Source organism: Pipra filicauda, unplaced genomic scaffold (genome assembly GCF_003945595.2).
Source record: "Pipra filicauda isolate LSUMZ 115617 unplaced genomic scaffold, ASM394559v2 scaffold41_size5083284_pilon, whole genome shotgun sequence".
NCBI lineage: Eukaryota > Metazoa > Chordata > Aves > Passeriformes > Pipridae > Pipra > Pipra filicauda.
This window is the reverse complement of record NW_024104554.1, coordinates 4,512,065-4,538,167: the sequence shown is the minus strand read 5'-3', so window position 1 is coordinate 4,538,167 and position 26,103 is coordinate 4,512,065. Positions and strand designations below refer to the sequence as shown.

Sequence of the window (26,103 nt, the reverse complement as noted above, 5' to 3'; positions counted from 1 at the left end):
ATAAAGTTTGAGGTTATGGTAAAGGAATCAAATTATAACCAATATGAAAGTTTATCTCTACAAATGTACCAAAATATCACAAATGGTCATGCTTTTAGTGAGAACACCTGCCAAACTTTATGTTGTTATATATCTGTAGTAAACAAAAGAAAGAGTATGACACAGCCACTGAGAATGGAAGTTATTTTCTGGAATAGTAGCTCTTCTGTTAAATTTTAAAATTATCTCATCTTGCAGGCAGACAAAATCCTCCATGCACATGGACATGGTTATACCATAAGGGCTGAAGTGGGGAGGCTCACACGGCACTGGCTAAGATCTAGAGAGTGAAGGAGATGAGGAGTCTCCTCCACATGACATGTCATTAGGCTGAAGATGTTTGTTAGAGTCTCTCTTAGTCCATGCCATTCTATTTCTTTTTTTTTATCTAATCCCTGAAAACCCTTGCCTGGAAACAGAATCACCTCACGAAGTTGAATATTTCCCACAGTTTGTAGACCCAGCCACTTTCTTTCTGGCTCCTGCAGTCCCCAGGCCAGCTGCATAGAAGCAGCAGCAGCTATTTATCTTGTGTATTCTGGAACTGAATGATATGAGAGTATCTCAGTTTTGCGAAAAGTCAGTGACTAGAACAATCCAAATAATGTTATCTGATACAATGGTCATCTGATAGATTTTACAGGTTTTTATATTTTCCTTAAAAAGATGATTTCTGAAGGAAACCCATCATACTGTGAACTTTACCAGGTATGATTTTAAATCTTGTTCCTTTCTACGAAAAGTTAGCAGCACTGGAAGCCAAGCTTCACTGTGTAAGTATTACATATGAGGACTGCAGCCCTATTAAGATAAAAGTTCCAAGGAGTGAAACTCGTTGAGGCTATCGCCTAAAGCAATCCCATCAGGCCTCCTGCTGAAGGTATATCTTCTACTTAAGAAAAACCACTATGTGTGCTTTCTGCTTTGTGGCAATGCTTTTCATTTTAATCTAGCTGTATTTGTTCTCATGCTTTTATTCCAAGCAAACAAAAATGAATTCTTAGCAACCTGGGAATATGTTTCCTAATGCCCTGTAGCAAATACACTTTTTTTCAGCAACACAGGCTACTGGAGAGGGAAAATGAACCCTTTATGTGGTAAGAAAAGACAAGTAAAAATGGAAAAGTGCAAGGGATGTTTTCTGACCAAGAGTAATTACAGTGAATAGAAGTACTTTCTATTCATAGAGCAGGTAAACTTAACTCCCCTCTTCTTCAGGTTTGATCTAAAGCGGGAGCTGCAGCATGTGATCTCCACGGAACTGAAGTGCAAGAAGGTCACTTGCAGACCTGGCCTTAGAAGAAGAAACAAGCCTTTGAAACTTGTTTACTGACCCACTCTCTCTGTGGGACATATATATATTTTTAATGGCTCCATGTGGAAATGTGCGTTAGCAGAATATACACTACAGTTGTAGGAGCATCAAGCAAATCTTCATCAAAATGCTGTAGTTTGTAGCACTGCCATAAACCCTGCAGGCCCAATCATTAATGTGAAAGCCTACATTAACAATAATGGAGTTTTATTGGACCAAGAAGGTGGCCTACACAACTGGTATGAGGGGATTTTTGTTGTTCTACTTCATGGTCTACTGCACTGAATATAAAACACAAACTGCAATGGGGCTGGGGGGCAAGAATGGGGAATGCGCTGCCTTGATTAGCCATTCGTGTTAACCAAATTAACGCTCCTATCTGAGCCACATCACTCTGACGAGCGTGTCAAGTGTGACTGTAGGCAGACCCCTGTATCCAGCAAAGGATTTACAATACTTCAGGATAGACACTATGACACCTTTTGCAGTGCTCATATTAGGCTGCCTGTAGGTAGGCATACGTCCTCATTGTGCACCTCAAATCAGCTATACTGTGCTATTTTTGCGAGAACTTTGCCTTTGAGGAGCAATTCAGAGTGCCCTCAGTAAGCTTTATTTTTAGATAAGAGAAGAACACAATCCCTGTTTCTCATATTACAGTTCAGTGGCTGGAACATCTGCCCAGGAGGTGGAAAACTCCTTTGGAGCCCAATGCCATTGAGCTGAAATGTCTGAAACCCACATCCCTGCCCTAACCACAGCAGCCTGCAGCACAGGCAGAGAGATGAGGGCTTTCCTCCATGCCTTCACTGTGACTATTTTACTGCAAAAAAGCAAGAAGTCACAGGAACTCAGAAACCTGGAGCAAAAAACAGAGTGGGGCTTTCAGTCTTGGCAATAAGCCCACCAACAAGAGTAGGAGTAATGGCTCTTTCGTTCTGCCATATTCACAACCTTCAGGCAAAGCATGTCAATCAGTCCATGGACTTTAGAAAATGCAACAGTCTGTTCGAAGCTTGGTAAAAACCTACTGTACACGCTAGGGGATAAAATGTGCTGAATTCACTTCCATTTAAGCTCACCATGGTTTGCAGCACAGAGTGGAAAACAACCTGGGGGGTTGTTGCACCCTCCCTTGCTGGTGAGTAGATGCCTTGACCATGTTTGACTGCATGAGCTTTACAGCACAGCCACCCTCACTGGCCATATTCCTTAGCATAAATGCTGCTTTTGGACACACTGCCTTATCTGACTGTTCCTGGGGTGCCAGAGGAAACTGTAACTACTACAAACTGAATTCATTCTGCATGTACTTGTTTAAAAGACACCTTTAACTTAAAGGTAGTTAAAAGCCCTTGTACTTTCTAAATAAAGAAATTCTTTAAATTATCTAGATATCTTCTGTTGTTACTTTATCTTCTGTATAGTTCTTGAACGTCACAAAGTAATTACACAGCCATAGAGGACCATTATATTTTCTTGCTATAAGAAATTCCATCATCTCTGACAATAAACAGTTTTTTAACAAATGGTAAAACTGATCTGCCTGTGTGTCAGGTGTATACATACAATTGTGTACTACTGCACCCTGGTACAATTTAGAGTGTTTAATTGAAACAAATAGATCTATTTTCCCTTCCGATTCTGTAGGATATGATAAATATATACCACTCTTGTATTACCACAAGGCTGTTTTTACAAAGTTTGGGCAGGAAAGGGTTTCATGTAGAGAAAGTTCATGGTGCAATTATCAAGGCTTTCCATTCCTTCCACTGATATTTTTCATTTTGATTTTTATGTTTATTTTTATTGAAGGTTTATATTGCTATTTTCATTTCTGTAATGACAATCCCTCTAAATGGAGAGGAAATAAAATGTGATAAAACACCACTCAGTCATTTTCTGGTAATTTTTTTAAACAGTGGAGAACCTGACCTACATTATTTAGGTGCAAGGTAAGATGCAGTAAAATGTAACTGCTCACCAGGATGCTGGAGACAACTGTGACAGTTGTGTTGCTGAGGATCTTTGTGCAATTCTGAATGTGCTCAGACATATGGTTCATTTCTCCATTTCTCACTTAAACTGGGCATAAGCACATATGGACTATTTTTGCTCATCCATATAAATCCAGCAAAACTTCACCAGCAAGTTTGTTTAAATAATTTAGACTGAAGTTCTACTTTAGGAAGACCTGTGATTTTCAGAATCTAAGAGAGGATTAGCATTGTGTCTCACCTGTTGCATCTCTTTCCACTGTGCCATCGTTCATGTCTCTCCTCTGTTTCATCACCTCCTTCAGACAGGCTTTTTAAGGCCTTTACCCTATATGTGTTTTGAGAAGAAATTTCCAAAGCTGTATAAAGATGCAATTGAAACTGAGAAGTTTTGATTGCTGTCTGCTCACAATTCTGGCTGAAACAGAACCATCTCTTCTTTTTCATGGATGTCACAGCTATTCAAATATTTTATTTTTTCAACTAGTTAATTTTCACTGAAACTAACAGTTATAGATACAGCATAACAAGTGAAAAATATCTAGTTAAAAACACTCTTAATTACTCCCCTGTGGTCTTTTCTCTAACTTGGTAAATGTTAAGCATTTTAACCAAAGACTTGTATTTACATTGCATTTCAAATTCACAGTTGAGTTGAATTTGTAGATGGAACTTCCAGTTGCCAGTATGCTCTGAGTTTTGGCTATTCAGCTCATGATTTAAAGTTTTTGTGTTTTTGGAGCTCCTGTTGCTACTACATATACTGTTCTTTGTCACTGATTTATATCATCACTGTTGTTGGCCATGAACTATGGAGATATACTCTGACAACTATACCCTTAATTATACCATATACATCAGAATTTTACTGAGTCAAGGAATACTTGAATAAAAGTGTAGTACTCAAAAGGAGAAAAATTAATGAAAGAGTCGAAAATTAGCTATAAACCAGAGGTTCTGGAAATTGGTTTAAAATATCAGCTTTGAATGGTGGCTTTGTTTGGATACAAATAAACATTTATGAGGTTCTTATTCTTATAGTCTGGTTGAGAGAAAATCCAAGATTTTCTTTTGCACTATTATGTATTTATACTACTAAACTTGGTGTAAGAACTGGCTCATGCATTATTCTTGACTCCCTGGGAAATCACATTTTTCTGAGGTAGGAGTACAGGACTGCCTCTGAGTCCTAGTAGCTTCTCGATTTTCTGGCATGAAGTAGGAACATGAGGAGCTCAGTGGGCTCAGTCTACAGAAACCACAGGGTGGGCCATCTACATTATTATATTTTAATACTGTAGCATGTGAGAAGAAAAACCAGCCAATGCCTTCTAAGCTCATCACTAGTGTAATGCTACGGTTTCATTTTTTTCAGTGAAAAAAATGCAGTAAACTCAAAATTATATCAAGTCCTTTGTAGCATACATACAACATTTGCAAGTCAAAATAATTCTGCAAAGCTGTAGTTGGTGTAAACAGAATCAGAGTCAATCTACTATATGTGGTCAGATATTGGAAGAGGCTGCCCAGGGAATCACCTGGAAGTATTCAAAAGGTGTGTGGATCTGGCACTTGGAGACATGGTTTAGTGGTGAACACAATCGTACTGATTGATGGTTGTACTCAATGATCTTAGAGGTCTTTTCCAACCTAAATTATTCTTTGATTGTATGATTCTTTGATAAATGCCTATTGGGTACCCAGGATACGTGGCTGAACTTTGTTGTCTTTGGGATTGAGCTGGGAGAGCACCCAAGGGGGAGGTATGAGGTAGGATCCCAGGCAGGGGCTGGTGCCAGCAGGGTAGAAGAGTGATGGGACTGTGGAAGGCTGCTATGAAAAGACAGTTTGGGAATCTCCTGTGAACTTATCAGGTGGTTCTGTTGAATGAAATTGTACAGCCTCTATCATGTTCCTGCATAAAAATGACCATTTTAGGTTTTTTATACTAGAAAAAATTCTGCGTATACAAGGGATTCCAAATGACTGAGCCATCAGCATAGCCATGAGACACTGTTATGTTAGCACAGCCAGTGCAACCTGAGATATTTCACCACAAAGAGGTGGCAAAAGAGGGATTCTTGATCATTGTAAAAGAACATCCTGACACCTTGCTGTCATCACAATGGTTTTGCTGAATGAATACATGCAGTACAAATTAAATGTATCCCTATTTTAAATGTGCCCTCGTGCTGGCTGCATATGCAACAGCAACAACTCGCTTGATATCTTTACCAAATACATGAGTTATGTACCTGTGTGCAATTGTCACAGTGTCTGAGGATCTTCCACACACAATCAATGGCCAGTGACATTATTCTAGAAGCAGCTGGCTGATCTCTCAAAATTGCCAGGTCTCGTTCTTGTGAGTTTCTTTAACCTGCTGGATGTCTGCTGGAAACTCAACAAAGCAGAGAAGAGGCAGTCTAGGAGATTCCTAGAATGTATAGAGGATAATTTCCTAGTCCAGCTGGTAAACGAGCCTACCAGTGGTGGGGTCCCGCTAGACGTTCTGTTCACAGAGAGGGGCTGGTGGGAGATGCGGTGGTTGGAGGCCGTCTGGGGCACAGTGACCATGAAATAATAGAGTTTTCAATACTCAGGGATGCAAAGAGGACCATCAATAAAACTTCTATCCTGGACTTCCACAGGGCAGATTTCGGCCTACTCAGAAGACTGGTTCACAGGGTACCTTGGGAAACAGCCCTTGAAAACAAAGGGATCCAGGAGGGATGGACATGCTTCAAGAAGCAAGTCTTGAACGCACAGGAGCAGGCTGTCCCAGTGTGCCAAAAGGCAAGCCGGCGGGGAAGACGGCCAGCCTGGTTAAACAGGGAGATTTTAAAGGAAATTAGGGGAAAAAAGAGAGCTTACCACCTATGGGAAAAAGGGCTGGCTACTCATGAAGAGTTTAGGAATATAGTTAGGACACGTAGAAAGAATATTAGAGAGACAAAAGAACCACTTGGATCCCCATGAGTCTATGGGACCAGATGGGATCCATCCTAGGGTGATGAGGGACCTGGCCGAAGAGCTCGCCAGACTGCTCTCCATCATCTACCAACAGTCCTGGCTCACTGGAGAGCTCCCAGTACCTGGCAAGCTTATGGAGCAGATCATCCTAAGTACAATCACACAGCACCTATAGGATGGACAAGGGATCAGACCCAGCCAGCACGGGTTTAGGAAAGGCAGGTCCTGTCTGACCAACCTGATCTCCTTTTATGATCAGGTGACCCGCCCGATGGATGAGGGGAAGGCTGTGGATGTGGTCTATCCGGACTTCAGCAAAGCCTTTGACACTGTCTCCCACAGCACACTCCAGAAAAGGTTGGCAGCCCACGGCTTGGACAGGGACACTGTGCTGGGTGAGGAACTGGCTGGAGGGCTGGGCCCAGAGAGTGGTGGTGAACGGGGCTGCATCCAATTGGTGGCTGGTCACTAATGGTGTCCCCCAGGGATCAGTGTTGGGCCCAGTTCTATTTAATATCTTTACTGATGATCTGGATGAGGGCATTGAATGTACCATTAGCAAATTTGCAGATGACACCAAGTTGGGAGGGCGTGTTGATCTGCTGGAAGGCAGAAGGGCTCTTCAAAGGGACCTGGACAAGCTGGAGAGATGATCTGATTCCAACAGGATGAGGTTCAACAAGGCCAAGTGCCAGGTCCTGCACTTTTGGTCACAACAACCCCATGCAGTGCTGCAGGCTGGAAACAAAGTGGCTAGAGAACAGCCAGGCAGAAAGAATCTGGGAGTTTGGATTGACAGGAAGCTGAACATGAGGCAGCAGTGTGCCCAGGTGGCCAAGAGGGCCAATGGCATCCTGGCCTGGATCAGGAACAGTGTGGTAGCAGGACCAGAAAAATGATTCTTCCCCTGTACTCAGCGCTGGTGAGGCCACACCTGAAGTACTGTGTCCAGTTCTGGGCCTCTCAGTTCAGGAAGGATATTGAGGTGCTGGAGCAGGTCCAGAGAAGAGCAATGAGGCTGGTGAAGGGACTCGAGCACAAGTCCTATGAGGAGAGGCTGAGGGAGCTGGAGTTGTTTAGCCTGGAGAAGAGGAGGCTCAGGGGAGACCTCATCACTCTCTACGACTATCTGAAAGGAGGTTGTAGCCAGGCAGGCGTGGGTCTCTTCTCCAAGGCAGCTATCAGTAAGACAAGAGGGCACGGTGTTAAGCTGTGCCAGGGGAGGTTTAGGTTGGATATTAGGAAGAAATTTTTTATGGAGAGAGTAATCAGACATTGGAATGGGCTGCCCAGGGAGGTGGTGGATTGACCGTCCCTGGAGGTTTTTAAGATGAGACTGGATGTGGCACTTAGTGCCATGGTCTAGTAACCACAGTGGTAGTGGATCAAGGGTTGGACTTGATGATTTTGGAGGTCTTTTCCAACTCGGTTGATTCTATGATTCTATGACATCCCCCTGACCCCACCGGGGGCTCTTGAACTAAACAGTAATTTTTAACACCTGATGTCCTCCTTGTAACACCAAAAGTGAGAAACTAAGCTTCTGGCTGTTTACTATAATTTCCATTTTTGAATGAGTATTCCCTGTCAAATACCTGCTTGATTTTTACACCTGTGGCATGTTGGAATAGGCCTCCTAAAAGTAAAATATGATACAGGCACTATTAATTACATACCTTTTCTCAAGTCGTACAGGCTTTTGCTAGGCAACCATTAAAGTGCTCTCAAAAACTCTGCTTTTGTGGTTAACTCCGTTTTTTCGTTAAAGCAAGCATTTAGGCCATTTCTCTTTTGGTTGATTCAGTCCCCTCCAGAGTCACATGTACCTGCCAAGGGGATGCACAGCATATAAACTTCACTGATACAGATCTCTTGAGGCATCTGGTTTGGCTTTAGGGTGGAGAAAAGAGAGCTCACAAGACACAGTTTTTGGGTCTAAGTTAGCTTTGCTTTTGTCTCTAGAGAATAAGATCATGGCAGATACAAACACAATGAAATGTGCACTAAACCAACTGAAACCTACTCCATGCCCATTCCTTTAAAACAGAAGAGTAAGTGCTGTGCTGAGGAAGTCCCATAGGACACTCTTCCCTGTCGCAAGCATTGTCTGCAACCTTCTATTGATTCCTTCCCAAGGGAACCACATACATACACAGACCCCAGCAGAAAAGGAAACAATGGATGCAGAATCCCTGGAGAGCAGTAAGCTGATGCTGAAATGAGGGATCATCCTAAAGATACAGGATGGCTCCAGACTATTACAACGATTTCAAGCAATATGTGTCTGTTATGTTTGTGAGATGTCCTTGATACTATGTTGTGGTTGCTTATTAGTTTCAACCAGGAGTAGAGGGTTAGAAAATTTGTGCATGTGATCCTGCATTAGTAGGAAGATTTGTTCCTGCACATTATTAAACTTCTTTAGAAAGTCAGGGAATCTCGGGTAAAGTTAAAATGTCTTCAGACAGAGCCTCAGAAGGACTAAAGAGATCCGATAAAATCTAAAGAGATCTCAGGTCCTAAACTACTTGAGGCAAGGAGTCCTGATATAGGCACAGAACTCCTGCCTTTGTGGCTTCCCACACAACCCAAAGAAACGCAGGTGGACAAGCAGAGTCTGTATGCAGGTCTGTCTCCAAATCTGGACATGAACAGGATATATGTGGGGACCAAGGCTGCACAATGTTTTGTAGACTGCAAGTCCAGTGCACTCCACAATATCTGAAAATGCAGATACTGGACAGAGAGGAGGTGCCTCTAGGGACACTCGTGATATGGGTCATCATGACGGGAATTGATTCCTAACTTAAGGGCACTAAGTATTCACCAAAATGGTTTACTTTTAATTATATAGGAACCTACATTCCTAACCTAGGCATTTTCGTTTAGATAACCAACCTTACCTTCCCCATCCAGTGAGGAAGGAAAGCAGAATCTGGTTAACAATCACTATTATGAGGTCAATGTTCGCAGCACTAGAACTGAAAAATTTCAAGCATTTGTCTTCTTGGCATTTATATCGAAGTTTGTTTGCCATTTGCATTTCTTTGTATTTCCCTGTGAGTCTAGGATTAAAATGCACACTGAAACTCAGCTGAATCCATAAAGCATCCACTATAAAAATTCATGCTCGGTCAGAAACTTTGCAAAATTTTAATGAAGCCATAACTAAATTCAAAGTTGAGTTAGCTGTGCTTTGTTATTTTGTAATGAAAGTTCTGTGCAGCACTGCTCAAATGGAGAGGACTGCTGCTGCTCCTGTGATTAGTAAACATGGGAGACATGCTGAGCCAATGCCTCCCTATGGCATTCTCACTGAAGTCAAAGTCACCCTCGAGATGAATTTGACCTGTTGAACTCAGTGCTTTTAGAACTAATAGCGTAATTTCTTCAACACACAGCTACAAGGAAAAAGACTTGCGACTTGAAGGCCGGGTTGTATGAGTTCAGTTTAACAGTGTGGAGAAAAGGTGTGGAAGACAAATCTGCCACAAACTAGGTTAAATTCTGATTTTCTGAAACATTGGCTAAAAAAAACCCACATCATATCTGCCTAATCTGAGGCCGAGTCAGAAGACAGGACAAGGAGGCTAGTGCATACAAAGGTGTCTCGTGTCTCTTTTTGGCTCATATTATAGTGTACGGATTCTTCAAAATTATTTATGTGCAACCTTCCAGGGACACAGGAATAGCAGAAATTAGAGATGTTAGTGCTGAGTAAGAAAACCTGGTCAGCCTAAGGGAAACCTTCAGGACAAAGTAGATAAAACTGCTCAGCTCAGTAAGTACTTGTATCTGGAGACAAAGAGAATCAAGAGCAATTAAAACAGGTATGATTGAGCAAGCATCCTTCAAAGGATGACCTTGAATTTCCTTTTCATATTCACTGGAATTTATTGGCCATCCGGGGTAAAAGAACAAAACAGTGCATGTTATTTTGCTGGATTCCATGGTATCCTGGAGAAAAAGCAGATATGATCCACCATAAACATCTGGAAAGAATAGAATGACCAGCTTTTCTTAATGTGTAGGATGGTCAAATGGAATAAAGAGCCTCTGCCTATTTACAGAGGTTACCCTTTTACTGTATATGGGATAATCATAGCAATATCTTTCTTCTCATTTCCATTAATCATTTGTACTGCATGTGTTCTGGATTTGAAGTCCACTGATCCGCGCAGATCCGTTAGATCATGAGTGCTGTTTTCCAGTTCTAGAACTGGATGTACCGCTGTGCCTGGATATTGAAGAGGGCATTGAATGCAGCCCAGCTCTCAATGTTAGTTGAGGCAGTTCAAATGTGTCCTTTCTGTAAAGGATAATCCATGGCCAAATCAATAGTATGAGACTTACTAATGACTGTGTATGATAAAATGGTAATTAATATAACATATATGTGGTTTCTACGTATACAGACAAAATATTTAATAGAATATAATACATTCACTTCCAGAAGCAAATTAATGAAGGTAGCAAACTATTTGGGTTTTTTAAGATGTTTCTAGCGTATTTGCATTGCTTTTAAACCATAAAAATGGCAAACTTCTTCAGAAGAGAAAAAATGTGATTTTACAAAGGGACACATAATCATAGTGTTATTTTATGAAACTGTATTACACTGTAATCAACTGGAAGAGCTAGCAGGTTTTAACGCTGAGTGTGTTTTCTTATGATAAACACTTGTCAATATAACACTGTCTTGTGCTTGCTATATCTTGTTTCCACCATGACCTTTCAAACCACATGCATGTTCTTTTCTCTCCCTCTGAGAAAACCCTAACAACATTCTAATCATCATGAAGAGCAATTAACTGTCTTCAACCAGCTGTGCTACTCAGCTCATCTGGGAATTGGATAAAACCTGCTCCTTAGTGCAGATCCACCTACCCAGGCATGGCTAACAAGGCTAGCGCAAAACAGTTTTAAATATGAAAAACTGGCACTTTTGCAAAGTTTGGAAGCTTTCAGTACAGAGCTGTGGTATCTCTTCTAGTAAAGAGAAGCCTCTTTCCTGCTTGCTCTACAGTCTCTGTAAGATAATGTATTAGTTTTAATAATATGTTTTTTAAAGGTCAGAATTTGAAGAACAGCACTTGTTTGTTGACATCATTGCAGAAAGCAGCCTTGCCCTCACTGAGCAAAACTTTGTGGCAGTGGTATTCTCTAACTGCTGAAGAGTAATAGCTTCCTGAATGTGCAGTTGCTGAAAGGGCACTGAAGAGAGTTTCAGAAACAATAGTTGGAAATTAATTGTATCAAATAGTATTTGGCTTCTTTCTTTTTACAAATCTGTGACTACACTCTGTTCTGTATCAGTTCACTTCCTAGAGCTCTTGAAGTTTTTTGTCTGTTAGCAAATGAAACACAGAGCAAGTAAAATTAATCTGAATACAGGATGTTTTAAAAAATAAAAAGATGGAGGCAAAAATAGTAGTTACCATTTGATAACTTTTTTTTGAGCTGCAAAATAAGATTAAAAGAAATCAAGCTGACCATATGCTGTTTCCTGAAATCATCAGGGGGTTTGTTCTGTATAACTGGAAGTATGCATAAAAGAAGTGTACCTTCATTTTTAACATATGTGTAGTTCAAACAAGAGAAGTATTTTTGGTTTCTGTTCTATGTGGTCATTTTATTAGCTCTTTTAACTGCCTTGCAGATTGCTCAGAAATTTAATCTAGCTAACCAAAATATCTCTGATACATATAATGGCCAGTCTTCGCGAGCGAAGATTTTGGGAAAGGTCATTAACCCTTCCAGCCTGCGCAGTGGATTTTTAGGTGAGACACAGCGTGCGCTGAACTGAGCCCACCCTTTAGTCCTGAGGTTCATCTGCCGGGGCCGAGCAACGCTTGGACAGTGGCAGTGAGGTCCCAGGATGTAGGTTTGTTTAGAGTGACCTTCTCTTAGGTGGATTGCCTACCAAGGCTGACGAGCTCCACCTGCCCAGGGGGCCGGGAATCGAACCCGGGTCGCAGAGGTGAGAGTCAGGCACTCTAACCACTAGACCACCAGAGGCCCCTAATAATGAAAATACAAATATAATCAACATATAGTGGGGTGGATCCTACAGAAACTTTTTGGAGTTCTCTGAAAAATATAATCTTATTTAGTTTCATTTTATTTTATTTTTCATTATATTTATATATATACTGCTGGAAAAAATTTGTTGTGATTAATACAATTTTCACAAATATCTGAGTTACAATTTTATGAAACAGAATTAAACAGCTGCTGGAAAGTGTTGACTACTTGCCTTCAAGTCTGAACCTTTGTCAAATTCCTGATTTTTTTAAACTCAGACCTTTGTTTATCCTCATGCTATATGTTTTCCAAACATTACTTATTTATACTGACATTTTCTGAGGAATAAACTACATATTATGGCCCATTCTATTCTGCAAGCTTAGCTGCCTAAAATTTAGTTCTTGGCAGTCTAAAGTCACTTTTCTTTAGCAGCCTAACCATGGGTTTAAATGCAGATGTATCAAGTGGTTTCGAGTTCACCCAACCCTTTGTGTGCAGGCATTAGAGCAGGAAGCCAGGTGCGAAATATCCACCAAGTCTCAGAAGTACAATTGTTTAAACAATCCACCTTTCATTAAGTACTGAAGCTCATCAACTAAATTAAGAGTAAGATTAGCAGTAGGTAAGCTGAAAAAATATCTTGGTATAGCTTCCATTGAAATTTCAGTTTAGATCTCCAAAGAAAGTTTAAAAGAATTGGGAAAAAAAATGGAGATTTAAAAAAAATGAATGAGACGTTTTAATATGAAGGAGTAGGAAGATCCACAGCACATTATATGTGTAGAGAGAAAATCTGCTCTTATTACACAAGGAACTAAGAGTAATTGTTATTATAAAAGACTTTCAACTATTCAAAAGAAGGTGAGGAGATCAGTTGCTCATAATTTTGTTATACTGAAAAAAACTGCTGGCAGAATCATTGTTGTTTTAATATTTGGCTGAATTTTCTTGAGGATATTTTTAGTGAAAACAGCAAAGCTGCTTCTGAGACAAATGGGTCTGTGCTGCATGATCTACTGTATTGGGTCTGGCTGCAATGGAGTTCATTTTCCCATAGCAGCCCTCATGGTGCTGTGCTTTGCATTGTTAGCTGGAAAGGTGCCGACAACACGCCAGTGTTTTGGCTACTGCTGAGCACAGGATCAGCACTGTCTCTCAACTTTACGCCCCTGCCATCAAGGGTGGGCAAGATTCTGGGAGACGACACAAGTAGGCCAGCTGACCCTAACTAACCAAGGGGATATTCCATACCATATGACATCAGTTCAGACATAAAAGCTAAGGGAAGGAGGAAGAAGAGGGGGCATTCCTTTTTGCAATTAATTTTTGCCTTCTGGAGCAACCACTACAGGTGCTGAAGTCCCACTTCCCAGGAAGTAGCTGAACATCACTTGTTGATGGGAAGTAGAGAATAAACCTTTTTTTTTCTCTTCACTTGTGTACACACAAGCTTTTGCCTTTGCTTTAGTAAACTGCCTTATCTCAACCTGCAAGTCATTTTCCATCTTATTTTCTCTCCCCCGTCTGCCTGGGAAGGGGACAGAGTGGCTTGGTGGGCACCTGGCATCCAGCCAAGGTCAACCCAACACCTGACACCTGAGTTGTACAGAGCCAGTAGGAGGAAAGAACTATTGCTAGACAGAGGACAAGCTCTCTACCTCTTTAAACAAATGGAACATATTCTGCTAAGTGAGATTTTGGAGACTTGAGCAGAAAGTGGTATATCCCCTGCATGCTGTGGGAAACAGCTCTCCATCTCAGTGGATTAAGTGTAACAGTCATCTGCTTGGCCAACCAAGCTGATGGCCTGTAAATTGCTCAAGGTAGAGGGTCATAGTTATATGCCTGCGAGCTATAACAATTCATATCCTGTGTGGGGTGAGGACATGCTCACTGTGGAGATTTGAGGACAGCTGCAGATGAGATGAAGCCCATGGACAGTCAGCTGAACAAAATCCACAGGCTGTTGTTTTGCATTTTTGTGAGGTGCTGCTGGAAATTAAGGGCTTCCTGAATGCATGTATCTGACATGCCTACTCCAAGAGAATAGCAGATAAAAACACTAGTATCTTTTATTTTCGAGACCCTTGGGTGCAAGAGATTTTATCTTTATTTCCCTCATAGATAAGCAAATCTCAGTCTGCCTTTCGGATAGGTGAGGAAATGGTATTTGACTACCTGAAGGAGGCTACACTAGGTCACCTGGGTGCGAGCAGAAACATGTCTTGCTTATGCTTTTGGAATTCCTTTTCACAATCAATAAGTCATTCTAAATATCAGCCCATCACATTAACACAGCTCCAAACAGAGGTTGATTCTCTGCAGCCCTGTACAGAGAAAGCTTCTGCTTTTACCACAGAAGTGTCCTGTGTGGCCTAAAACAGTAACAGATCTGTCAAATCCCAAACTGAGATAGGTAATAAATTTTTCAGTGCTTGGCAAACGGCAGTGTGCTTTGGCCCTTGTGGAGCCTGGGTAATTATAGACTTTGGATAGGAGCTCATGGTTCAGGATAATGCAGAAATCTGTAAAATAAAGGTGGAATAAATTGTTTTGCTGTTGATTCAGAAAATTGAATGTCATATGTTTGGAAAAGTTGTGGAAGATCCAATTCCATGGTTACACAACAAAATCCCTGGATGACCTGTTCTGCTCCCAAAGGATGCTTTTTGGGCCTGGATGGTCCTCTTTCAGAAGTTTATGGATTGCATTCTGCCTCAGGATACTGGTCCGTGAACAGCTGCCTCCTTAGACAAGGATGCATTCTGTACCTAAAATGATGAGTACCAATTGTAATGGCAGTAAACATAGAGCTGCTATCTATGGAGCACAGCTCTCACTGTCAACATGATTAATGTGCTACTCTTCTTTGTGAGATAGCCCTTTTCTGACTCAGATGCTGACTTATCTCATGGTGCAATCCTGAGAACAAAAAAAAAGGCAGGTAGTTTTATTCCTGAACATTGTGAGAATAATTTAGACAGATTATTTGGAACATTTTCACCCTAGTTACCCTGGCAGTAAACTTCATTAGGGTCCTGAAGATGATAGCTTAGAGGGTGGCCTGAGCATAAACTTTTATGATACTCATAGAGAAACATATGTCCACCTCTACACAGTGAGTTGTTCAATTGGACATACACGAAAGAGAAGTGCTAGAAATATCAACAAGCAGCCTTCATGCTGCTGGAAAGAGTGCTGAACATGTGATTGTTACCGCATGAGGAGAAAATATTCAGCAATTGAGACAGCCTAGAAGGAAAATGGCCTATACAGTTATTGAAATGCAAGCAGCATCTCCTGAATAATTACTTTTTTCATTGATCATGGATTATGCATGGCTTTGATGAGTGGTAGATTTCTGAAATGCAACCCATTGTCTAAGATATGTCTCAGCATGACCTGCAAAGGGCCTTTTGTGGCAGACTGAAACAAGGTATCATAGAACCATAGAATAGCCTGGGTTGTAAGGGACCTTAAAGATCATCTAATTCCAACCCCCTTGCCACATGCAGAGACACCTTCTTCTACAACAGATTGCTCAAAGCCCTGTCCAACCTGGCCTTGAACACCTCCAGGGATGGGGCACCCACAACTTCTCTGGGCAACTTATTCCAGTGCTTCACCAACCTCACAGTAAAGAACTCCTTCCTAGTGCCTAATCCAAACCTGATCTCTTTCATTTTGAAGATAGTTCCACTTGTCCTGTCACTACATGTGCTTGTAAATAGTCTCTCTCTATCTTTCTTGTAGGTTCCCTTCAAGTACTGGAAGGCCACAATTAGGTCATCATGAAGCCTTCTCTTTTCCATGCTGAACAGTCCCAATTCTCTCAGCCTTTCCTTATAGGAGAAGCGCTCTATCCCTCTGAACAACTTGGTGGCCAGCCTCTGGACTCACTCCAGCAGGTTGCCATCCTTCCTGTGCTGGGGACCCTAAAGCTGGATGCAGCACTGCAGGTGGGGTCTCACCAGAGAGGAGCAGAGGGGCAGATCACCTCATTTGATCTGCTGTCCAGGCTATGTCGAGATGCATGGTACCATGCTCATGGGCCTTACAGGAGCACATTCCCGAGCCTTACAGGAGCACATTCCCAGGCAGGTTCAGGAATAGCATGCGGTACATATGACTTGGAAGATAAGACAAAAGATGTCCACAAGGAAGTTGTAATTGCCTGTGAGAAGTCTCGCTGAAGGCAGAGCAGGCACTTGGCCTGGGGTAAATCTTAGCCTGTGGCTCCCTAGGACACAATATAAAGCTTGGTCCAATTGAAGACATACAGAATGAAAATCTCTCTGTTCTGGACTGCATCATTCCATGGGTTTTGGTTCATCTAGGGTGGAAAAATATCTGTAAGTAGGAATGAGAAGAAACATATGCTTGAGGCAAGGCTGAACATATATCAGAACAAATCCTTTACAGAATAGAAACAGAAGATTAGTTTTTCATTTTGAGAGCAATCACCTATATAGGATACTTTGTATGGATTAGTGTTCGAGAAACTAAGGATGTGGATGATCTGGATTTATTTTATCTATTTTTAGAAGATATCTGGTTTGTATCACCTTGGGGTTTTGCTCATTGATTGGTGAATTTGCTTATGGGGAATGAAAAACTGGAATAAAAAGGGATAGCAAGCACAGAACTGTAGACTGTTCACAGTGTGCAAAAAAGTGCCAAAGCAGAAGAATGGTATGGCTAAGTGAGGGACAGAAAAGGGACAGAAAAACAAAGAACTTTACTGAGGATAGTGTTATTTGGTAGTAACTGAGAGACTAAGGGTCTTTTTAATTTAGCAGTTGAGGTAGGACCATGGTTACGACTCAAGAGATAGGTCCATGCTATACATAAATAAATGTGCAGAGATGATTTGTAATAGAATCTGTGTATGCAAAGGCATGTTGTGGCTTCTTTGCACTTGAGGTCTAACAAAAGCTTCATAGGAAATAATTTAACCAATGTTTCCTTCAAGCTGACAGTTGGTTTGCTTTCCCTTGAGGCTATGATACATTACTTTTTTGCTCCTCTTGAGTCTTGTAAAAAAAAGCCAACACACATACAACCTAAGTTGCTTGTATTATCACTAAAGTAAGTCCTTTCCTTTTCATTCTTTTCTTGTTTCCACCGGGAAATTACAAGCAACAACACCCTTTCATAGGAATAAAAACAAGACTAGGAATCACTAAAATCTTTTAAAGAAGTTAATTTCTTACTTTGACAGTGACTTACCTTTAGCATCTCTGCTGATGTCATTTTTAAACTCAGTGAGAAAGATATAGCTGACCTTTTTCTGAAGCACTACCAGGGACATCTGTGTAATGTTAACTTTATCAACAGTGGACACAATCAGTGGGTTCCTCAAAATGAGCACATTTTCTGATCATTGAACACAATAAATGACAAATAAATGCAGCTCACTTCACAATGCATTTGTGTAGTAACTAGTTCTTGCACATATTCTTGGGACTACTCCTAAGTATCCTCAAAAATACCAAATGAATGAACTCATATATTGCTTGTCAGACAGGAGTACTCCTACTTCATTTTCACTCTTTGTTTTAAAGAACCTTAAAACGTGATATAAGCACCTAGAAAGAAGACGAAGAAGAAATTAAAAAATTTAAAAAGTTAAAAAAGTAAAAGAAAATGTTTCCTAATATGTAAAATAAAAAAAGTGTATTCACTACTGAGCTCTATTTGGCATTGACATCTCTTTTTTTTTCTTTACACAATTTCAAATATTTAATTTGGACTTCTGTAAGGCCTTTAACATGGTCCACCACAACTAAATTGGAGAGAGACGGATGAACTGTTTGATGGATGAGAAGCTGGTTGGATGGTCACATCCAGAGGCTCAATGTCCAGACAGACACCAGTGACAAGTGGTGTCACTCAGGAGTCTGTACTGGGACCAGTACTGTTTAGTATCTTCATAAATGGCATAGACAAAGAGATCAAATGCACCCTCAGCAAGTTTGCAGACAACACCAAGCTGAGTGGTGCAGTTGACACATCTGAAGGATGGGATGCCATCCAGAGGGCCCTGCACAAGCTCAGAAAGTGGGCCCATGGGAGTATCCTGAAGTTCAACAAGCACAAGTGCAAGGTGCTGCACCTGGATCGGGGCAGCCCCGAGTATCAACCCAGACTGGGGGATGAACAGATTGAAAGCAGCCCTGCTGAGAAGGACTTGGGAGTGCTGGTGGATGAAAAGCTGGACATGAGTCAGCAATGTGCACTTGCAGCCCCAAATCCTGAGCTGCAGAAAAAGTAGCATGACCAGCAGGTCAAGGGAGGTGACTCTCCCCCTCTACTCCACTGTGGTGAGATGCTAAGATCCCACCTGAAGTGCGGTGTCTGGTTCTGGGGTTCTCAGCACAGGAAGGACATGGACCTCTTGGAGCGAGTCTAGAGAAGGCCACAAAAAAAAGAAAGTTGTAGCTCTTATAAACTGATTTTATATATAGGCTGAGACAGCTGGAGTTATTTAGCCTGGAAAAGAGAAGGTACTGGGAAGACTTTATTGTTGCCTTTCAGTACTCGAAGGGTACTTTCCAGTTAAGTTGTTCAACTGAGTACACACCATGCTAATTTTTCTTTTGTTCATTTCAGTGCAAGCTCAATTAGGTCTCTTAAACCATGGACTAGAAGCACAGCCAGTTACCATGATGGAGCTGGAAGCTCAGATATGGAAGATGCCTCTATTGTTGAGTGCTTATTAACCTATTTCCACTCAAAATAATGACACAGGTTAATTAATCTATCATTGAAAATGTTTGACCTAACTTGACTGACTTTGCTCTATGAGAGTATAAGATTATTTAAGGAGTCAGAAAATCTGAAAAATGCTTTTAAAAGTTGCGCACTGTCTCTCCACTACAAATTTTTTAGTTCCCAGTACTTAAATTCCTGTGCTGTTAGTGTCCTCACAAGAGGTGTCATACTAAAAGGTATGGCACTTGGCTGTGAAAGTCGCAACCAAAAGCTACAATGGTAAGGACAAGGGACAAGAAAGTTTGACAGTGTGAACTGCAAGCAAAGTAAGGCTCAAACTCAAACAGCCACTTTGGCATATGCAGAACACATGCCTTCATTTGGCTCTGCACACTAAGCATGACTTCGGGTGTTGCACCTTGGATCGTGTAGAGTCTTGAGGAGAGAGGGTGCTCCTTCCCTGAGACCACCTGAGAACTGGAAGGACAGAAACAGTTAAAGAGCTTGGGATGCCAGGATATTCACAGAAGCACAGATAAACCCACAGAGAGTTTCAGAAGTGATAGTTAAATCAGATGAAGCTCCACATGAAAACGTTGAAAGTCCATTAAGGCAAATGCCATCACTAGTGGTAATCATTAACAATTGAACCAATTAGCTGCTGCTCAGCAAAAATGTCAGCAGACTCTGAAGCCTATCATTTAAGCAGGTGTAGATGTTTTGGGCTTGATACAGAAACTGGACTTTCACTGCAAGTAGGGTCAGCCTCAATTATGGTAAAAGCCTCCTCTGTATTTGAAGCACATGGCTTAATGTAGTCTCCACTGAAGTAATTTCTGCCCTATCCTGTCTAGGGCCAGAATTTCATTCTAGAAGTCTATAATTTGCTGCTTCTGCACTGGATATCTGCTGCTTAGAATGGCTTTATCCTTTATGGTGTAAAACAGTTTCTTCACAAGTGTTTACAGAATGAAATCATGATGGAAAACTTTAGCTTTCACAGCAGTTAAAATAATTTATCAATAATAGAAATTAACCTGCTATTTGTACTGCCATCTTATACTAATGTCTCTAGAGCCACTGTTTTATTCCACTGAAATATTACTGTCTTATTTCACCACCAAATTTTCTTTCTTTAAAAATGCTAAATTTCTCTGGCAGATGACTTTAAACGTATATTCAATTTCTGTCCAAATTCCTTAAGATACCAAAGACCCTTTCTTTAATGAGCATACAGACCTTTTCAGAGTATATGACTGGGGAATTCTTAAAACATCATCATAAAATTGAGTTACATAGCCCATAAGGTTTCTGTAAAAACAAAACACATTATACTCCTGGTCTGGATTGAATGTGACACTAATTGCAGACACTATTGCTTCTGGCCCATTGCCTCAGGGTGCTATTGTTTTAAAAGTGATCTCAAAAGACAGTGGTGTCTTCAGACTAGGGAAAGTGGGATTTGAATTCCTGGAAGAAGACTGACTATCCTTTGGCTTTCTTATTCTAAAGAGGAACAGAATATGTCTCTAAGTAATCCTAAAAGCAGATCATAGTTAATAGTGTCTCAACAATCTCAAAAGAAGTTGAAAAAAACAGTCACAAAAATGTCAGAAATTCTCAGAGTTATCACAAAAAAGTAAAACTGTCAATGATAGATTTGTTACAGAAACCTGAAACTAGATTTTAGCATAAAATTGACAGTTTTATATTAAAAATAACCCTCTGTCATCTTTTCTAACTTTATAATAATCCTTTTGACTTATACTGAGATTTTCAGTTGAGGCTTCCAAATTTCTCCACAGATATCACTCATTATTTATATGACTGTGCTATATGTTGTTGTACATTCCTGTATGTACGTACGTGCACATATATAGACATATATATGTACAGTCATATGCATGTGTGTAAAAACTCATGCATACAGAGTTTTCAAACACTCTGGGCCTGTATGCCACTGTTAACCCTTCAGAATTATCAGGCACCTGTATGTTACATTTTTAATCAAACCAATCACGAATATTACTGCACAATAAGGTATCACAGACACACTGCAGACTGCTAACCCCCGCCCTTATAAAACAGAAGAGTACTTCAGTCTGGGTTTAACAGTGTTGCAATATTTCTGAGTCAGAATGAGGAATTTACTTACAATTACAAGACAATTCAGAAAGTTGGTGTCATTTAGTGACTTGACTAGTAGACTAAATTTAGGCGATATGTGGTCTATTCTGTGCTGAAGATTGGACAAATCACTTCCTTGTCTTTTATCTGATAATTTTGATCCCTCTTGCAAAGTGTTTTGAAATCTATTAAATACTGAATAAGCACTATTTAGAGATAAATTGGGACACAGATGTTTTTAAAGAGAGAGAGGCTATATTGCATAACAGAGAAAACAACTATGTCTCCTTTTTTTCCCCTCCAAGTCTTCCTTTTTAATGTCTGTGATTTCTCCTCAAAAGCTCATAAAAAAGGATTCTAAATTTGCCAGATCAAGTTTTATGAGCTGCAAACATTTAAAATTAAGTAGATTAAATATATTCTAAAAAAGCATTCAAGATGATTTGCTGAACTTTCCCCCTGTAATGTTGACTGTAGCTGAATAAAAATCCTTGCGAATTAGAAATGCATAAATAACTTGGGAGAATAAGCCTCATGTAATTATGAAAAATAGCCCATATTTTCAAAAAAATTTGGTTTGATAAAATATTTTGAAAAAGAAATATTTCAAAAAATTATTTCTTTGAAAAACAGTTGTAAAATTATTGCATTTGTCAATAGCATGTCTTTCTCCTTCTCCCTGGCCAGAAGTATTTTAAAGACAATGACATTCAGTTCTCAAAAGTTTACCCAAGCACATTTTTGCAACAATTTATTTCAAAACCTTTCAAATAAAAACAATGAACAGAAACATTTCAAGAAGCTCAGCATAAACATGTGGTTCTTTGTTGGCCATTGAGGACTTTTTTGTCGTTCACTCCTCCAGGAAATTATAGATACTCATATTAAAAAATGAAAGGGTCAATAAACAGACAGTAATTATAATGCCAAACTGAATGGCCATGTTGCTATTAGACAAAAAATGTAGTTCTAATTTTGTTCTCTGTGACATTATTTTTACTTACAAGCAATCCTAAAAATAAGCTTAAAGTTTCAAACAAGGAATGAGAAGTTAAATTACACAAGCAGCAACCATAGCAAATTTGACCTAATAACAATTGTTCATCAATAAAAATTTGGGGAAAAAAGTTCAAAGGTGAAAAAGACACTATGACCGGCAGTCACTGAGATCTGGACACCTATTTTCATCCCTCTCTTGACAAATTCTTCCCTAATCAAAAGTAAAGAAAAGGCAGAATAAAAGCAGAAAGAGAAAGGCTAATTAACATAAAACAGCTGCACTGGGTGAGAGCAAAGGTCCATCTCACCAGTTTTCAATAGCGACTGCTAAAGAAGGGATCCACTGTAAGACAGCAAGTATAATTCTACTAGCATTTTCCCCCCTTTCCAAGAATAAGTCATTTAGGGATGCTAAAGGCTGTTTAACAACCTTCTATGCAGCCTTCATCCAAATGGATCTGATTTTTCTGTGATATTTTTGCCACACAAAAGTCACTAAGTTGTAAAAATGAGTTCCAGTGAAGGTATATACCCTCAGTAAAAATGTATTGTCTTCTGTTTACTCTATAAGCTTTGGCTGGTATTTTTTGGAAAACTCCATAAAAGAGTATGGTATAATACACACTTGAAGAAAAGTACAAAGATCAGTGTTTACAAAGCCATTGTGCTGTCTACTCTTTTATATGGATCTGAATCATGGGTCATCTACTGCCACCACCTGTGACTCTTAGAACGTTTCCATCAACGCTGCCTCCATACAATCCTAAACATCCACTGGTCAGATTATGTGACTAATACGTCTGTTCTAGAACAAGCAGCAGTTACGAGTATTGAGGCCATGTTGCTGAGAACACAGCTGTGCTGGGCAGGGCACGTCTCAAGGATGAAGGACCACTGCCTCCCTAAGATCTTACTTTATGGTGAACTTGCCACTGGCTGCCGCAAGAGAGGAGCCCTGAAGATACAAGGACTCCCTGAAACAACATCTCAGCCTTGGCCATATTGATCATCATAACTGGTCTACTCTGGCCTCCAATCGGGAGGCCTGGAGGCACACCATCTATAACGCTGCTGCTTCTTTTGAGAACACACGCAGGATCACTCTCGAGGAGAAAAGACAACACAGAAAGAATCGTGTCTTGCAGAATATACCACCTAAGGAGTCTTTCTGCTGTGCCTTTTGCAACCGGACTTGTCTATCTCGTATTGGCCTTACGCGCTTGTAACAAACGTGGGTAGAGCCTTTCCCAAATCTTCGTTTGCGAAGCCCAGCCATGATGATGATGATGACTCTACAAGCTTTGGCTGGTATTTTTATTATCTACTCCTAGTCATTGTGATGAGAATTAGACAATAATTATTTCATGAGTTGTATGGAGCAGGTGAAAAAGAACTTATAGACCCTCCCCATATCTCTCCTTAGGAATCCCTTTTTGAAGATGTGGAGTCCTAAGGTGTTTAAGGAGCCTAGGCTGCATTCCTGAGGAGTGTGCCATCACACTATGAAATGCAGATGAAAAACATCCGCATGTTCTGTGAAAGGTTACGTGCCATCTTCAGTTATGTGCTACTTCTCTTTTCCTGCTTGGGATCCTAAAGCAATGCTCAGTGAATAAGTACATCATTTTTCACTCTTGTTTAAGAAAGCCTTTGAGAGTCATTTTCGTATAAAAGAAACCACAGTTTTGTGCCTCTTGTCTCTTGTGACCTCATTTTCTCTGTACCTTTGGCAATATGTGAAAATTGTAATAATAATAAATCTGCTCTCCTCAAAAGGCTCCCACACTGCATTTTCAGCCTGATCTCAATATTCGACTGCTTCCGGTTGACACCTCAATGGTCTCTTTTCTAAAGAATAACCTTTTTGTATTGCTTTTCCTTCCACCTTGCCAAGGCCTTTAATACCTAGAATGTAAACTTCCATGGACACAGTAAGAAACACTGTTTTCTGTAAACTGCTTGTGATACGAGAAAAATCAGGGTCACTGTGTTTTTATTTTTTTCATTACTGTTGTGACCCATCACCATTCCCACAGAGTTTTGTTAAACAAATTCATTAACTCTTACAATTTCACTTTATTCCAAAGCCTTTAAAATTAAAGAAAGCATATAAGTTGGAGTTTGGGTGATTTGTCTGGAATTCTCATATAGTGGTGTAGTCCCAGTGATCCTGCATTTTCCACTGACAAACAGAGATAGGATAGGAGAAAACTATTCAATCTTTTCCTTTTTTTTTTTTTTTACATGAGTATTTTTCTCCCAAGTATAAATTTACAGCTAGTCTGCTCCTGAACTCTGTACACATCTATTTGTGTGGAGTTACACATTTGAGTCATAAATTAACCTGTTTCTGCAGAGGTTGCTGTCTGGAGCTATTTGAATTTGATCCTCCAGAGGAACAATATTAAAAGTTTAGGTGAAGACACATTAACATTGATTTTCATTCAATTTTGCTGAGACATACACTGGTAATTAACATCCATTTGCCAACTCTGGCACCTATCAAAGGAGTATGGAAACAAAATTTAAAAAAAAAATTCATTTCTGTAGTATAAAGTCAGTATGAAAGGGTTATTTTTTGTCTCCACCTCTTTCTTTTTACTATAAGGCTATAGGATTTAAGTTCCTTTTTAATAACTTGTCAAATATCTCAAAGCCAGGTGGGATAAAGGCCTTACAAATACTACAAAACCTTGTAGTTTGTATGTAAATAACATTTAATCATGCCTGTAAAACAAATAGAACTTTAAAATAGTATTAATAATGTTGGAAAAAAACATGTAAATATAAACCAAGAATAGGTTCTTGCATATTGTCATTATGTCATCATGTTTGACATCTTTTAGGTACCGGCTCTCTGGAATTTTAGCCTGGCCTTGTAACTTTCCAAGAATTGTTTTCCTCTGTGTGTCATTAGAGATGTCATAAGTGTGGTCTTACATCTTCTCTGGTGATGTGGAAAGAAGCTATGGCACACTTTGCTGAAAATGCCTAGTGTCTGAGGGACTCAGATATAAACTGAGTACAGAAAACACTCTTTCCTAGGTGGTTCTATTTAAATATATAGGGAAAGTAATTTTTTTTTCCTATTCCTATGTTAATTATTGTCAAATTAAACACAGACGTTAAGAAATAATTGAAGTTTTATGGTTGGGCTCAATGATCTTATAGGTCCTTTTCAACTGTAACGATTCTATGAGTAGATGATTTTATGTGGCAGAGCTACTTTAAGCTGTGAGTAGAAAATACTTTCTCATTCTTCCATAAGTTTGATCCTTAACTGGAGGAAAGAGACAAAATAAGTGTATTTATTTTCACAAATGTTATATCTAAGAGCCAAATGAATGAACAAAAAGCTCAGAGAAACTGAAGCATTTTCTCTCCATTTCAGTCTTCAAACTTTACACTCTAAAATAGTGATAGATTTACTTCTAGACATGATATGTCTCTTCAAAATAGAAAATGCATTTTTCTAAAACATAAGAAAATAAAACATTTAAACCAATGTTTCACACCCCCCCAAAAAAAAAAAAAAATCCAACTTATCTTATATAGTAAGAAGATTTTTAAAAAATGTTGCAGATAGAGTGAAACTGTAGTTTTGACATTTAAAAGGTGAAGGGATCTTTAGTGTCTCCTTTGGATGCTAGTTTTTAAGTAAAGGATCAAGAAAAAACTTGAAAGCCTCTAAACAAGTTGGTCAGTTAGAGAGAGAAATGCAGGAACCAGGATCAAGAGAAAATATCTAGAATAATGGTTCATATATCTCTAAGGTGAATGTGAAAAATAAATTAGGGCGACTGGACTGCCATGCAGCTTTGAACAGTAGGCTCCTACGAGTAGGGGTTTTAGGGAAGTCACAGCACTAGAACACAATTACTATGTTTTGATTTGAAAGTAACTACTTAAAAT

The 26,103-nt window shown here is 39.8% G+C and overlaps 1 long non-coding RNA gene across 1 annotated transcript in view; it reads right to left on the bottom strand.

The window, feature by feature from the left end:
• The window catches only part of LOC113990536, a 72,284-nt gene that overhangs the window by 23,596 nt on the left and 22,585 nt on the right, over positions 1-26,103 (bottom strand). The window contains exons 4-5 of the long non-coding RNA XR_003541652.2: positions 8,001-8,150; positions 3,593-3,679 (exon numbers count right to left, since the gene is read on the bottom strand). This is a non-coding gene — a long non-coding RNA (uncharacterized LOC113990536). The remainder of the gene's footprint in view (positions 1-3,592; positions 3,680-8,000; positions 8,151-26,103) is intronic.